We start from the raw sequence: 17,353 nt of genomic DNA on the forward strand, positions 1-17,353 counted from the left end.
ATTGGCAATCTCAGCCTGGGGCAAGAATGGGAATAATGTGTCTTACAGCACTTCACATCATTCATTTCAGCAGGGAGATCAAGTGTGCAGCCAACAGAGGCTTCTCCCTGCTCAAAATACTTATCTGCATAAACACACACACACCAGCTGCAGTTGTGTGAACACTGGCACCTATATTAATTAAATGATCAAAAATCATCATTTTACAAGGACCAGTTAAGCATATTCTTACAGAACTCAAGAAGGAGGCTTTACTTAATTATAGGAGTGACAGAACACTATGAAAAGCACCCATGAAGATTTCTCCCAGGCTTGAGACCTGTTTAACTAAAAGCAACATAGTACTGCAAACATTAAAAAAAAAAAAAAAAGGCAATCCCTAAAGACTCCTGTCACTATCAGCAAAGGAAACTCAGTGGCAGTAACTATGAACAGTAACTGAACATTAACTAGGATTCTAATTCATACAGCATCCCTTGCAAGGATGAAGAAGAGAAAAACATCTCAAAACATTCTTCCCCATGGAACTGCATAATCACCTCTCTTTCTTTGCTTCTGGCTCAGTGAGAGCCACATCCGACAAGTCACACAAGTATTTGTTTATCTTGAAGTGAGTAAGTGCTACAAATGAAGTGAATGGGATTACTCACATGCTGAGAGATAAATATGTGCTTTGCTGGATCAGAGCCACAGATCTCAGCAACTTGGGCTGAGCTCTAAACATGGGCTGCAGAAAGATCCAAATTCATTGACCAGATATTGCACTACTGGATTCCTTCTGTAGTAAACATGTCTGGCTGCCAATTTCTACATATTTCACCTTGCAATTCACAGAATCACAGAATCATAGAATAATGAGGTTGGAAGAGACCTCTAAGATCATTGAGTCCAACCTATAATTGAGAATTTTGCTCTGTTATCTGTGGCAGGTAAGACACAATTATCTCCTAACATGCATAACATGACACACCCTCAGAAAAATAATAATAAAAATCCTTTTAAAGAGTATTTCTCTGTATTTAACCTCTTTGCCTGCTCTCTCACAGCCTTAGCAAATAAGTGACTGTCCCTGGCAGTTGAGTCCTATCACAAAGAAGCCAATTCTGGCTCAGGAACTTCCTGAGCCATCAAAAGCAAAAAGGGAGTAGGAGAGTGTTCAGGGGAGGATTTCTGCATGCTTGGGATATCATTCAGATCAGCCAGGAGTATTGTAGTGAATGGTTGTTCTAGCTTAGGCAGAGAAACTTAACTTGAGGAAATTACCTGTGGAACATCTCCAGCTTCCTGTTTCCTGACCCATTCTGAGCATAATTCAAGGTTCACACACTGTGTTCAGGGCTGTCATGACCTGAAGTGTCATGAATGAAGAGGTGAGGGAACAGACAGCAGATTTACAGGCAAAGAAGAGCTGGAAGACAGGATGGGGCTGCTGTGAAGGGAAGAGATCAACAGGAATGCCTGGTAGGGTGGAGGGGGTGGTTAGGTATAAAAGGTGAGTAACAGATGGAAAAAAGGATTTAAGGAGTGTGGATCATATGAATGTGTCTCATTTCTGGTTTTGCTGGGGTGTATAAGCCCTCTTACGTGGGACCCATGTGGGTTGGTGTGTGGTCTCTTACACGTTCAACACTACGAACAAATGTGTGGAGCACTTTCCCCATTGTCTTGGCACACATCCTTGGAAGGGGTGTCCTTCTGTAACAGTGTTCACAGGAGTCTCAGCCTGAGGGAAGAGACAAGGATCTGACTCCATGTTTCAGAAGGCTTGATTGATTATTTTATGATATATATTACATTAAAACTATAATACTAAAAGAATAGAAGAAAGGATTTCCTCAGAAGGCTAGCTAAGAATAGAATAGCAAAGAATGATAACAAAGGTTTGTGGCTCGGCTCTCTGTGTGAGCCAGCTGACTGTGATTGGCCATTAATTAGAAACAACCAACATGGGCCAATCACAGATCCACCTGTTGCATTCCACAGCAGCAGATAACCACTGTTTACATTTTGTTCCTGAGGCCTCCAGCTTCTCAGGAGAAAAAATCCTAAGGAAAGGATTTTCCATAAAAGATGTCTGCGACATCCTTCAGCCCTCTTCCCCCACCAAAGGTGGTTCTGTTTGAATGCTTTGGAGAAAGCTTTCTGACTGAAAACATCTCACTCCAACACTGGTTCCAGCCAGAGGCCTGCTGGCAAATCCTTGCCTCCTTTCCAGGGCTGATGTCCCAGCAGGAGCTCAGGGCCCCCATGGGGGATGATTTGACACCATCAGTCCCCACATGTTCCAACAGCCCTGGGGAAAGGGGAGGGTGTGCAGAGTGGGGCCTGTCAGGGTGCACTGCCATGGTGCACCTCAGCCACCCAACCAGGGCTGCATCCCCTGACAGAAATGAGGCCCTTGGAGCTAACAAAGGCACTGGAGTCATTACTGCTCCTTTGCATAAGCATGTGAAATTAAGGGCAATTATCTGTGGCACATGGCACAGGAGGCAGTGTTTAATTAATGTCTGAGGGAGGCACGTGCTGCTTCTGGAGACAAGCAGCCCTCCCTCCCCTCGGGTCACCAGGGCTCTTCTGGAGAGCCTTCCTTCTGTCAGGTCTCCAGGGCTCTTCTCCTGGGGACATCCAGGCCTTCCTCCCCTCAGGTCACCATGGCTCTTCCCCTGGAGACATCCAGGCCTTCCTCCCCTCAGGTCACCATGGCTCTTCCCCTGGAGACATCCAGGCCTTCCTCCCCTCAGGGCTGTTCTCCCTCAGGTCCCAGTGCAGAGATGGGCCTGGTGCCATGGGATGGTCCTGCAGAGATGGAGGTTTGGCATCAAGGATGCCAGGCTAAGGTGACACACTGAAAGGCCTGGGTGTCCTCTCCCACTCAGGGACTTTAGTGCTGTCAGCAGAAGGTGGCCACTTCATGGAGTCTTTGATTTTGTGGTTTGTTTGTTTTTTTCAAATGGCACTTTTGACATGAGGACCAACACTCTGCCCAGGAGCTTGTGTAGTGTTTGTGTGTTTGTCTCAGAGGGCAGGAGGGGCTGCAGAGGTCAGGAGAAGCAGCATCAGGGATGGTGGGCAGGTAGGAATAGAAGCTCTGTCTGTGCTCAGAGGGAGACAGAAGATTCCAACACCAGTTCTGGCTGTGAGTGCAGAGCAAAAGCTGAGAAATGCTGTCCCTCCTCTCCTGCAGACTTGCTGGACACCACTTCTGCTCTGAAGAACAGCACTGACTCAGCAGCTGCACTGAGGGCTGGGCACTCAAGGTCCCAAAAGCTCCTGCCAGCTGACTGCTCACTGCAGGACAGCCTCACACACCAGCCTTTTTGGCATGGTCGTGCATGCTGTTGTGAGCTTTTCTGCATTCTAGGCTTCCAATGAATTTTGTGAGGAGGGACATATTCCCCCACTCCTCCACCTCGTCCTTCCCAGGGCTGTCAGTGCTGCATGCAGCTGACAGGACCTGGGCTCTCAGGGGCTTGATCTCCTTGCTTGGCAAACCCCAGAAAGCTCTTCCTGGGATGGGAACTCCTGTCTCACCAACTCAGACACAGTGCTAAGATCTATCACATACAGGTTTGCTTTCAGAAATGTGGTACTGAGGGACAGTTCTTTTTATTATAAATGTTTTTCTTCACCAAATAGTTGATGGATATTTAACAGAGGAATAGCAGGGCACTTTAAAAGAAGAAAATATCATAAATATATGCAAAGGATGTTGAAAATGGATGCTCAGATTGCAGAGACTTTTAGGCTCTGGTGTAATATGACAATGTTGAGCAATTGGCAATTGGCCTGTCAATAAGCTGTTGGCAGCATTGCTGCAGATGCTGGCAGGCCCTAACATCAACCTACATTGAAAAACATTTGCAAATGCAAAACAGAGACAGCTGGTTTCAAGTTGTGTTACAGCTACACTTAGCAGCTAAAAAATGGACCTTCCATCCTCTCCTGAGGTGTGTGGTTAGGGGGAGATGTATTAGCACTGCAGCCTTGGCAGCTCCTCTCCATTTGGAACAATTAACATGGAAAAAAACATGTCAGAAAATCAATACTGTTGAGGATTAATGAGCCAAAGCATGTACTTGAAGTGAAAATGTTTGCAGTTTTTCTTTAACACAAAGCCCCATGTAAGATAATGACCAAAGGGATGAGTGGCAGGAAGACACTTGTTCTGTGCTGTCCCCACTTCAGAGCAAAAGGTGGCACAGTCTGGTGTGTGAGGGTCTGCTGCAAACCAGTCAGCTCAGACACTGCATGGTGAGGTTGATCTTAGAGAAAGGAATTGAGTTGGGCTCACTGCACCCTTTTTCCTTTCCTTTCCTTTCCTTTCCTTTCCTTTCCTTTCCTTTCCTTTCCTTTCCTTTCCTTTCCTTTCCTTTCCTTTCCTTTCCTTTCCTTTCCTTTCCTTTCCTTTCCTTTCCTTTCCCCTTTTCCTTCCCCCCTTTTCCTTCCCCCCTTTTCTTTCCTTCCTTTTCCTTTCCGCCTTTTCCTTTCCGCCTTTTCCTTTCGCCTTTTCCTTTCACCTTTTCCTTTCGTCTTTCCCTTTCCTTTCCACCTTCCTTTTCTTTTTTCCTTGCAGAGGTTGTGTGTATGTTGCTATTATTTCTCTCTGCTGATTTCATTCAGAACATGGTACAGATTATTCCAGCTGTTAGCAGAGGCCAGCTGGAAGAGTCTCTCTTGCGTTGTCCCTCTGTCCCCCCTGCGTGTCCTCCCGGCACAGCCGCACATCCAGCTGCGCTTCCAGGTGGGAGTGAGGACCTGCAGCCCTGCTCGAGTCCAAAACACAGCCCACACGGATTCTTTCCCCAACGATGGGGTCCTGCCGGCCCCTGGCAGCGCCGCTCCTGCTCCGAGATGCTGCGATGCTCTGAAGGGACAGAGGATGGCACTGCAGCATCGCCTGTCCCCTCCTGCTGCATCTGCGGCGCCGCTCCTTCCCAGAGCTCTGACCCCTGACTTCAGCTTCACTTTACTGCGGGTTTTGCACCCGTTCTCTCTTGGAACAGCACTGGGAGAGGACATAAATAGGTCCCGTCCGTCGCTGGCACGGGTTATGCACAGAGAGAGCCGCGTTCCCGTCATTGCACCTGGCTGTGCGAGGGAAATGCTGGAGCCTCCCCTTGGAGCGCACGTTCCTCCCCCGCGATCGCTGCCTCTTTCCCAGCGCCGTTCATCTGTCTTCATCAGGGTCTGTCGCATAGCACGGGGGTGACGTTTTTCTGTCAGTTTGTACAACAGGCAGTGCCTCTCCTGACACCGCTTAAGACCACGTTTTCTTTTTACACAGCTACATCACATTGGCAGCATGTAATCATCCCATAATAACCTCATATGCACAGGTCTTTATCTGCTTCACTCAATTCTAGCAGAGTTCACAGCTTATAGAAAACGTTTTGTAACCAGCTCCTCATTGCAAGACCCTGAACACTACTGTGAATTAGGTACTGTGAATTTCATAGTATTTTTATTCATACTCCAGTTCCTTAAACAGTTTTTCTCATACTGCATCCTTGTATCTTTTCTCCATGGATGATGCTTCATACCTTTCCATCATCAAAAGATGCCATTAATAATGCCCTTAATATTTATTTCAGCCCTCTAATGCAAATATTACTCATTATCCCCTCTGATGATCTCCACTAACAGCTGTTCTCCGACCTATTTCTCACCTTAACATCAGCCACTGGCACATCCCCTTAGCCAACTGCTTCTCCACCATACCCTTTCTACAACAGTAGTTAGAGTTTCTCTAAGTGAAACAGAAGTGACTTTTCCCCCTGCTTTTGATCAGGGCAGTGCCTGGTGAATTGGGCACAACACAGCAAATCCAGCCCCTGCTTTCATGTCTGTTTGTTATCCATTTTGTTCCACAGAGCAGAACTCTGAAGGCTGTGCCAGGGAAGTGGTGGTGGAGTGGTCAGCCCTTCCTTGCAGCTCCCTCCTGCTCTCCAGAGAGCCAGGGAATGCTGCAACCAGTAACTCCTGTGTGCTGGCTCCTGTGCAGGCCTTGCTGGCAGAGATACCTCTTTGCTCTTAGAGCAGCCAGCTCACAGACGGAGCTCCAGGAGTGATCATGCAACTGTGCTCAACCAACAGCCTTCAAATCCTGCTTTGGCCACAGGGAAGAGCAAAATGAGGTGGGCTGACTTGGTCGAGATCACTGAGCAAAGCCGAAGCCAATGCTCCCCACAGGAAGGGTGGGAATGGCACACTTCCTTCACCTTCCCACTGCAACATGAAGCCACCCAAGGGCCGCTGCTGGCTGCTGGCTGGGCTGGCTGCAGCTGAGAGCAGGGCTCTGATGCACACACACATCCTCATGGGTTGCAGGCACACACAGAAAGGGCTTGGCTTACTTTTTAAACTGTTGCTGCTATTTTAGACCAATGTGCTTAAATGAAACTGGCAGGCTCCACTGAGAGCTTTTCCAGACAGTAGGGAGCACACTTCCTTTATTTTTCAGCAGCTCAGCTGGAGCCACCCAAAAAAATCCTCTGCATTTCAAAAGAGGCCATAAATGAAATGCTTGTGATGTGGCTGCACCAGCTAGACAGGGAGCTCAGTATGTGAAGGAAACTTTATAGCTGCACTGCTGATGGGGACTGGCTTGTGTGGGTTTGTGGCAAACCCTGCTCCATGGCCCTGGGACATGATTCTGCTCTACACACTCTGGGGCCACCACTTAATTAAATATTGCACAGCTTAAAATCTTTATAGGATTTCATTTTTAGAATATGTAGAAATTTCTAGCCTAATGTACTTATGATTCAAATATATGCAGTTAATTGATGTTTCCTGTGGCTTCCAGATGGTCTAAAAGGAACATTTTATATTGCCCTGATTACTAGCACAAGAAAGAGATTTTAGGAAGGAAATGGAGCACTTCAACCTGAGACAAGTATTTACAGTGCAGCAGAGAGGGAGGTCACAGAGATAAGGAAAGGACTCTCTGGATGTTCTCCTCTGTCATCAGGATGTCATTCTTGCTTTGGTCTCATTCTTGAATGATTTTCAGTATGAGGAAATGTAACTAATTTTATGTGTTCTTACCTGATAGAAGAGGAAAACAACTGCTGCAATGACTGAACTGCCTACATGGAAATTATGGGCAACTTGGGCATCCATTTCTCCATGAAGGGAAGGAATGTGGTGGGTGTGGCATTGTTCCTGCTGGTGTCTCTCCCAGAGACAAGAGTCTGGTCTAGGAATCTTGAATACAGTGTGATCAGGAGGAAGGGCAGAACCTTCCTTCCTGTTGCTGTTTTCTGGAAGTACCTGCTGTATTAAAACCAAGCACTGTCAGGGTTGACACTAAGATTTCAGAGGTGCTTAAAGCTCATTCTTATGGCATACTCAGAGGCACCTCAGCCTTAACAAGACTGGTCAGATTGCTGTCTATCCCTTACCTGGGCCTTCTGCTTTTAAACTGAAGTGATAACTGTTAAAGTTCACTGATACACCGACTTAGTGATCAAATAATCACTGACTTTTTAAGCAATGAAGTGACTGAGTCTAGCTCAGAGTGAATGCAGCAGATTTGGTGCAAGCTCTGCCTGTCAGAGAAGAAGTACAGCCAACCCAGTTTGAAATAACTTCTGAAGACACAACAAAGGGAAATATTTTCATATTCTCAGAAAATTATTTGAAAATTCATTTACATGAATGAATGCTCAGATGTTGCCCAGAGAAACTGCAGCTGCTCTGTCTCTAGGAGTGTTCAAAGCCAGATTGGATGGGGCTTTGCGCAAAGTAGTCTGGTGGGGGGTGTCCCTGCCCATGGCAGAGGGTGCAATGAGATGACCTTAAAGGCCCCTTCCAACTCAAACTATTTTGTGGTTCTATTATTCCATGTACTTCATGTCCTAGAAGTACTTGATTGCATAGCTGAGGAACAGAAATAGCTCTACCTGACCTATCTTCCCTTTTAAGCACTTCAGTTTAAAGGTTGGGGTGTTAGGCAGTCTCACTGTACACACTCTTCTAAAAGGTAAAAATGTGTTTGGCAAACAGGGTCATGAAGCATAATTCAACCCTGGGAAATTCCATCTAGATCAGAGGCTTTCTGTATTAGCTGCTCTAAGACAGAAAGAGGCCCAGTTCTTCCCCAGCCAAACAGTTTGCTGTGATTATTTCACACTGAGCTGTGGACAATGAATCACACAGCTCCTACACTCATCTGCACCCCGGGTCACCCAGTGGGGATTCCTCTGCTGCTGCCATTCAAGGCAAGATGCTATAATAAACCTTACTAATAATACTGCAACTTTGTCTGCAAGCACTGTGCAGAGTACAAGGAAGCCATTTGTCTGGAAAAGGGTGAAAAAAAGTTTGGACAAGACAGATTCCTCAGCTCTTGCTTGCCTTTGCTTGCTATCAAACCACCTTAAGCTGTTTAGTGTTTGTTTTGTTATTTTGGTTTTGTTTTTGTTGTGGTTTATTTCTTTTTAATATTAAGGCCTAATAATATCTTTTGGGAAACACACAAGAATATATTCAAAAGGCAAAAATAACCCATTTCTCCAAGGCATCCTCATATTGACTGGAGTATTTCTACAGGGCTTTAAACAGGGAAAAGCAGACACTCTCCAAGGCTTGCAAACATGTATGTATTTCTCTGCTGATGCACATAGGGGCAGAAGTTAGCATCTAAAAGCAGGGATGTTTTTGCTGCTTTATCCATCAGGACTCTGATCACCTCCTGATATTCCAATTAGTTCTGTTATTAAGGACGGAGTAGAATTGGGGTTAGAAGGGTGCCAGGTCACAGCAAAGGTTTGCCATCCCTCCAGATGAGTTATTAAACCTGACCTGTTTTTTTTTTTTTTTTTGTATTTATTTCTTGCTTTTGCCTGGACATCTCAGGGGACCAGGGTGAAGACCCTGGACTTGTAATGTGGCAGCAAATCCTGCATGTCCTTTAGTCCAGCCTGGCTGAGTGGGAGTGATGAAATGAGTCTCCATTAAGTGTTTTTGATTGAATTGGTCTGTAAGAGGAAGGCAACTCCTTTGCTGAAGCCTTTGCCTCAGTCCCATTTACTCCTTGCCCTCCATTCCCCAGCTCCCTGATCTGGAAAAGAGAGGCAGAGCACGGGGTCAAGAGCTGCCCACACAGTCCCTGCCCTGCTGCCCTGCAGCTCCTGACAGGCACAGCCTCCTTCTCCTCCAGCTCACAGCTCCAGACAGGGGGGATGCTGCCAGAGCAGCTAAAGAGGACAAGAGAGGGGTGTGTTTTCTTCCCTGATGGTCACACGCTGCTCAAGATGCTGCATCTGCCCAGCTGGGCAGATCTGTGGTGAGCCAAGTGCTTTGCCCCAGAATTACTGGATCTTGCCTGGCATGGGATTTCTTTTCACAGAGATGCTCAGATTGAATTGTCTTGTGCAGCACCTTCCCCTTTGTTTTTTACCCAGAAGCATCTCATGCCAGTGTGAATCTGGAGCCAGTTCATTGGCTTCAAAGGAACAACAGGTTTGCCTGAGAGCAGAACCAGGCCTCACCACAGACCATGAAAAATTTGGGATGTGTGAGATTCCTGCACATTTAAAAGTTGCATCACATAGGCTGGGCCAGATTATCTGTCCTTTCCTTCCAGCTCCAGAGGAAATAGGGAACAGCTTGATCCTTTAGGGCTGACAAACCCCCTCAGCACCAGGCTGACCACAGAGCCTGAGGAGTGGGTAAAGCTATTATGGCAGGCCCCAAAATAGCATCTGAGAGGAGGACATGTGGCCAGGCACTGCTGAGCACTGCCTGGGCTGGGCTGGGAGGGCAGCAGCCTCTTGCTTTGGCCCAGAATAGAGCAAATACTCTGGGGCTGCTTGTGAAAGAGAAATACTTTTCTTTCTGCCCTTACCAGAGAAAGGGGCACACTGTGGGAACAGCTTTGTATTTACAGAAAAGATGACAAAGCTCAGAGTGTCCAACAGAGATTAACCAGCCAAAAGTTGTGAAACTGGACACAACAGGGTCCCCTCCTATTGGAAAGGAAGCTGTACTGTTTTTATTGTTATAATGAAGCATTAATTTCACTAGGTACCAGCCTGTTGTCCCTCCCAGCACCAAACTGGGAACTTTACTGAGCAGCTGGAAGCCACATGGCCCAGTGTGGTTTATTTAGCAAAACACTTTAATATCTTACCTCTGGATCCTTCCTAGGCAGGTGGTATCAGTGATAAGGGGTGAGTCAGCTGCACCATGCCTCATTTGCCTCCTTCAATAAATTGCACTTTCCTTCCTCCTCAGTGGGTTTTGATTTTGTCCCTAGACTTCTTGCTCCAGGAAACAGCACACCCTGTGTTTTCTTAAAGAAGCCTATCAGCCCTTCCCCTGACTCTACCCTGTCTTTGTACTTAGCCCTTTTTTAAGTAAGCTCACTTTGTCTGTGAGGCTGCATTTGTGCTTAGAATAATGCAATATTATTGTTATCACATTAATTTTTCTTTCTTTCTAACAGTGCAGTGTGGTGTGGTGCTGATCTCTGACCTTCTCTGCACACCCCATTTTTAAAATCAAATTAGAATGGACTTCCCCAGCAGCACATGTACCACTGCTTCATGTACCACTGCTTCAACAAACAATCCTGGTGCTGGGCAACTTTTCTAGAGAAGCTCTTTCTGGCTTGAAACAGATGTGCAGTTGAACTTGGTCCAATCAAGGCAGTCACAGCCCTGTGGGTTCTGCTGCCTTCTCCTGCTTGACTTGTACAAGCAGATCCCAGCTGGAATTTGGGTCCTTGCATAACACAGCAGCAGCTGCTGCTGGTCTGCAGCACCTCATCCCACTCCTTGCCATGGAGGCTGAGTTCCCATGGCAAACCTTGCTGCACAGGGTCAGGCATGGTGTCTCTGCTGGGTTGTTGGAACAGGGAAGAGCAGGGATTGTTACTGCCTTGTCTCTGGGCTCTGGAACTGGGAGCTGCTGGTGCATGGTGAGACAAAGGTTTGGAGAAAAAACACAAGAGTGGTTTGGGATGAAATCCATCTCTTTCTGTGAACTGGATGGGATTCTCACTCCTGTTACTGAGTATCAGCAAATGGCATTCATTTCTTCTGCAATATATGCTAATTGGAGCTTTTAAGTCATTAGCAGCTCAGTTTTATTACAGCTAGACATGGTGGGCACCGAACTGACTGTCTGACTCTGCAAGTCAGTCCCAGCCATGACAAGTCTGCCTATCAAGCACTGAAACATGGCTGCAGCTGAAAGCTCTTTGGTGGTTTTGCTTTTTTCCTTTTCTTTTTTTTTTTTCATTCCTGTTTAAATGAGTTAGGGCTGAGGCAACAGCATTTTTATTTAGTTCTGGTTATTAGTCTCTAAAGTTTTCTTTAATTAAAGCCAGATCCTGATGCTGTTACTTCTGTTGAATCCACCCAAACTCAGAGGGGTGACACAGGGAGTAAAGAGCGACACAGCTTGAATCTGGTCTGTGGACATTATGAATTCCTTGGATGTTGAGATTCTCATATCATTTGCCTGTGAAGTGCCATGGAGCTGTGTAAGCAATAAATAAATAAATATAACTTTTTATCATCCTTTTTAATGTTTATTGTCTCACAGACTTGGATAAAGCAGCATTTCCCTGTGTTGCAAGAGCAGCAATGTCCTGGACTCTCAAGGCAATATTATGCACCTGACTTAGTTAATTAACAAAGGAGAAGCCATGTTGTGAATGCTGCGTTTGCTTCCCACTGGCTTCTTCCATGCTGTGCCTATCAAAAGAGAACAGCAAACATGTGTAGAGAAATGAAAGAAGCCTCTTTGATTGTGTGGACTTCCTAATAAGTGGCACTTTGCATTTTGTAGATCAAGGTCTGGAAATAACACTGGCAGTAATTATGCACATGTGGCATGTCACCTTGATGCACTGGTGTGGAATTGAAGGGGAGAACAAATTTACATAACTAATCACTGACAAACAAGATAAAGTGATTGCTATTAGCAAGTTAACTTTTCTCTACAATTACCACCCTGTGCTATGTGAGATACCCCACCTAGTTATCTCTGTGAAGAACAAGGAGGGCCTGCTGTGCTTCAGATATCAGCACACTGCCTTTTTTGTGGCAAATCATAGAATATCCTGTTAATTTACTTTTCATCCTTGGCTGTGAAACTTAGAATCATCCCCTGGGAAGAAGCAGAGAGAACAAGGCTCTTTCCCTCTGGCATATAAATAAATTGAGATTATGAGCAAATATAAGTTGCAAAACTTGTTGATGGTTTTTAAAACTGAGCTCATTCAGAACACAACATATGGGGGGCCCAGACAACAAGTTTTACATGGGATTTGAAACTGGATTATTTAATTATTTTCAGGCTTCGAGAGGACACATTTCCATGTTTCTATTTTCAGCTACTAAGGCTGGAAACACTGTCTTTAGCTGTGAGATTTTTCAGTCAGTGACTGGGATCCCAGATGTTGAGGTGTTGGCATTAACTACTGTGGATATCATAATTAAAACAGGGACTCCTTTCAGGATATGCTTCTCTTTGTCACCTGGATGATTCCTGTCTCTGGCAAACAGACATTTCTCTTTGCAAGGAAGGTGACATATGTTTCTGTGTCTGCATGTGGATGTGTGCAGCTCCTTAGATCATGGATAGGATTGCTGAGATGTTGTTCTCTCAACACTGACCTTCCTTTCCCCTTCCAGATGCTTCTTTGTGTCCCTGACTTTTCAGTTACACTGTGGAGGGAAATGCTTTCCACCTGCCAACCAGCTTCTCCACTTAATGCATCCTGCTTATCCCTTCCTGTGGTTCCCCTCCTTGGTTTTGCATGTAGGACAGAGATGTGGATATTCAGCAGACCAAGAGCTTGGAAAAGTTTATTTTCAGGTCAGTGGCACCCTCATCTCTGAGTCGCTGAATGATTAGTGATATTCTGTAGAGTGAATGGAGCTGGAATGAGTGCAAGGTGTTGCCCAAGTGGCTTGGCTCCATGGAGAGGTGCCTCTAATTCAGGACTTTCCTGATCTGCAGAGCTGGGACTGAGAGATTTTGGTCTGTCTCATAAGGGTTAGAGGAGAAGTGGATGTAAAGATATGCTAAAGATCTTCATGGAGTCTTGGAACATCATGAAATATTTCTGAGTCTTTTTTATTGTTATTGTTTTTCTGGTTTTATTTTTAGGTCTGCTTAGAGAAACAGAACTTTCAGTCCCATTCTTTGAGAATAGAGTTGGGCCAAAAATATTTCATTAACTACACCATCATCTTTCTTCCTCCTATCTGGAATGGCCCTCAAAGAAAGGGAAACCAACTGTGGACAATTAGCACAGACTATGCCAGATAATTGAAACAAAAAATGGACCAAAAGAATAAATAGCAGAGATGAAGAAAAGAAACTTCTTGCTCCATAAGGAACAAAGAAAAACCAGAGGATGAGGCTAAGATAGCACATGGTAACTTTGTAGTTCCTTTTTTCCTGCTGATTTCAGAGATGGGAGAGCTCTGGAGAGTTAAGGAAGATCATTAACTTTTGACGAGTTTTGATGATCATTGCTATGGGAAAAGCTTTATTTGTCTGTGGTAAGAAAAGAATGACTTGGGTTTATATCAAGTTTATGTCAGGAGACATTTTGTCTTTATTGCACATGGAGGAAAAGAAATGGGGTCTGTATGGAGGACATACACTGGCAGTGATTTAAGTGATTGTCTCTGGAAATCACCCCACCCCCAGACTCTTGAATGAGCCACTTCCCAAAGCAGAAAAGAAGGCAGCAAAGAGATAAGAGAATAGAAAGTCAGTGTGACATCTGTCTTGCATGTATGCTTATGTTTCACTTGCTGATCTGTGAGTTTTTCAGGCACAAAATGACTAAATTTCAACAAGTTCAAATCATGCCTCGGATCATCCTATACAACGAGTTGTTTACCCACTCTACTACAGGCAAGTAATTTCAATATTGACAGATTGGCTAAAGCCCAAATTTGATATGCTGCTATTAGCATATTTTTACTGTTTCTGTGCTTACAAAGGAACCAGAATGTTCCCTGGCAGTCAAGGCTAATAAGTATGCAAATCATGATCTGTGCTTATAGGCACGCTCTTTTTTTGGTACTGAATCATTATGCCAATTTGGCACTCCCCTTTCTGATCAGAGATAAACAGAGCTGCAGGGATTAGGGTGACAGATAATTTCTCCTGAAAACCGTCTGGGTTTTAAAAGATGCAGAACTGTGCTTAATCCTCCTTGCTCTGCACTGTGGATTTGCTTGAGGAGAAGCTACTGACTGAAGGGCCAGCACATGGGTGTCTGTGCCAGAATATGTGAACCCATGAGGCTTTCTACTTTGTTCAGGTCACTTTGGAGTTTATATCTTCAACAGCTAAGAAGCAGCTTTATGTCTAACAATTTTAGGGTCTGAAAGGAGGTTTACAGTATTAAGGGATCTGTATGAACCAAGAACACCTGAAACAAGATCTTAACACATGTAGCGTGCATATATTTTTCAAGCTCGCATATTCCATATCTGTGCTCTCTCTTCATTCATCACCCTCTCACTGTGGTGATCAGACTTTCTTGGTAAATCCTACCTCTTGAGTATCCCCTACAAACCACTCTTCCTTTTATTGCCAGGCTCTGTCACACGAACCTGTGTGACTTGAGCATCTCCATGTCTTCCAAGGGAAATGGCATCACCTTTCCTGTTCATTTCCAGTGCTGCTTTTTAACTGTGAGGCTCCTCCATCCCTCCTTCAAAGCAGCACTTTGAGAGTGGTCCTCTGAAAACCAGCCAGCCTCGTAGACATTGCAGCAGTGGAAGTCGCTGGAGTACATAAACAGACAAAATTATACTGAAGGTTACTAAGGAAGATCAAAAGGAAAACTTAAGTCTCTTTTCATGTCGCAGGTATTTCTTTCTCTCAGCCTCAGCCAGTCCATCCTCTCTTCAGCCCTTTGTTATCTGCCCCGGGCTGCTCTCTACTTACAGTAATAGCTGCTGTTTAAGTCCCACAGTAGAACTCTTTTATCTCAACTAACAGTCCTTTGAGAGCATCAGCAGAAGGGCTGCTAAGTGTCATCCCTGTTGAATCTAAATGGGAGTCTCTCCTGTGTTTGAATATCAATGTCTTTGATCTGGAGTCAGACCACGTAGCTGATGGTTTGGGAGCTTCTTGGTGTGTGCTGCTGCTGATAATTCCTTTTATAATTCTAGTCATTGTCTTCTCACTTGGAGAGCTTGGACGTGCACTTTGCTTTTCTGTTGCCTATTTTTGCATAGAGAAATAAAATGGCCTTATTGCATTATTTTGCTTTTTTCCCCCCTGGTATAAAATGGCTTCATTTTATTCTTTTTGGGGTAGATGCAAGCCTTTTTTGCCAGCTTTGGAAGCCCTGTGAACTCACCGTGTAAAGCAACCTGGACTGCAATACACGAAGAAAAGAAAATATAACCAGGAAGCCCTGAAATGCCTGCACCCTTGGGGAATGCCAACTCAGAAAATGCATCTTTAAAACCCCAAGATATGTCTCCAGCTGCAAGATTCTTGCTGAACATCTGGCAAGGCCATGTGCCATACCAGGTCTATGTGGGACCTTAATTGTCTGCTGTGGTTTGTTCAAGTGGTGAGGGCCTAATCTTGGATTTAGAAGCCCTGATCTCATTTTTCTGCTGTGTGACAGATGTACTGGGGCTAATAATTTAATCTCTGTGGGCTCCATTTCTCTTCTTCAAAAGGGGTGAATTTTGTACTTGCTGTAAGAATAGGTAAAGAAATTACAGCACTCAGAAACGACTTATGGCAAAAAAAAGGTACTTTATGCTGGAAAATGTTTAAGCAAGAAAATTGAAACCTGGGAGAAATGGGAAATTAGAGTTGTTGGAGAAGATACAGAAGAGCTCATTGAGATAAATGAGGAAAAAAAATGAAGAGTTTTTGGGAGAGCAAAATATGTAAAAGAGTTCTCACTCTCCAGGAAAAAAAAAAAAAAAAGGAAGAATGGATTCCAGGCTTCCTGAAGATTCCTAACTTACAAAACAGAGAGCACTCATGAGGCCATTGGTTTTCCAAGTGATAATTCAAATCCTGAGGTAAGTGCCAAGGCTTCTGAAGAAAAATTGTATTTGATACATAGGGTGTTAAGCACATGGTGACTACCTTTCTGTCAAAGTGGAGCTTCTATTTCTGCCAAAGATCCACTTGTACAGAAAATTCATGGGCTCCATACCCATAACAAAGTGACCCCTCTCAAGCTGAAGCTGAATGAAAAGACCACACTCTATTGCCCTGGTTTTACATAGCATTTGAAATGTTGGCAGCAAACGTCTGAGCCTTCTGTGCAGAAAACCACAGTGTAATGGAGATGCTTTCAATTTTCCTGTGGGATCTTGCAGAATCTTCCCAAGGAGAGCAGTTAATGGAGTAGGAGGCATTATTTTATGTCACACAGGGAGAGGGAGCAGAGCTGATCATAAGAAGGTGTTTTTTTAATAAAGATGTGCCTGACACAGCAGTGCAGCTAAGATACCCTTGTTTTGTGAGGATGTGGTAAGGTCACAAAACTCACTAAGCTTTGCACAAAACTCACCGTAGACCTTCCACTTGCCCACATTCCTGATGGAGAAAACATGAGAGCTGCATTTTTTGTACCCAGAGAAACCATTTTGATGATCTAAGTTGACCACCTTCCTAAGAGAGGTGAAAGAACCAATCTCATAATCCTTCTGTTGGAAGCTCATCACTGTTATTTGTGTTACATGTTTGAAAGAGTTGCACTTTAGCCTTCAATGTATCAAATACATGAGGATCTATGATATCCCTAGATATGTTATTTAAGCAGTTAATTAGCCTGACAGGTCTTGTGTCTCACTGGGAGAGTGACCTGGTCCAGCTTCATTTTCTAAGAACTGGCTCCTAACATGAGCTCCCAAAGGCTGTCTGACACTTCCCTGGGCAGATCTTTGCAAAGGATGAGCAAGAAAACATTTAACTTCAGACAGAGGTTAATTAAATATATCTTGAGGCTCTTGGATGAGTGAGATGTATTACACTGCCAGATATTTCTGAGTTTTAAGCAACCTTGGAGATCTTTTCTGCCCCCCTTAAATTTTTCAACTTACTTTGTGAAATGTGGAAAACAGGATGGACCTAACTGTTCCAAAAAGGGCCTTGTGAGACCCATTTGCAGAACTGAAGTTGTCTCCTTACTCTTGATGCATATGCTATTGCTTATCCCTACCATATATCTATTTAAATGGCTACAGCATTGCACTTGGAACACCTTAAGTGTTTGTCACTGCTCCTAAATTGGTATAAGGAATCTACATATGACCTGCAGCCAGCAGAGTGAGTTGGAAAGCAGGCAGAGGCATTATACCAGCTTGATAGTAGTAGTTCCTATTTTCATGTTTTT

This window comes from Melozone crissalis, unplaced genomic scaffold (genome assembly GCF_028551555.1).
Source record: "Melozone crissalis strain CALT ecotype California unplaced genomic scaffold, PUWL_Pcris_2 ptg000056l_1, whole genome shotgun sequence".
Classification (NCBI taxonomy): domain Eukaryota; kingdom Metazoa; phylum Chordata; class Aves; order Passeriformes; family Passerellidae; genus Melozone; species Melozone crissalis.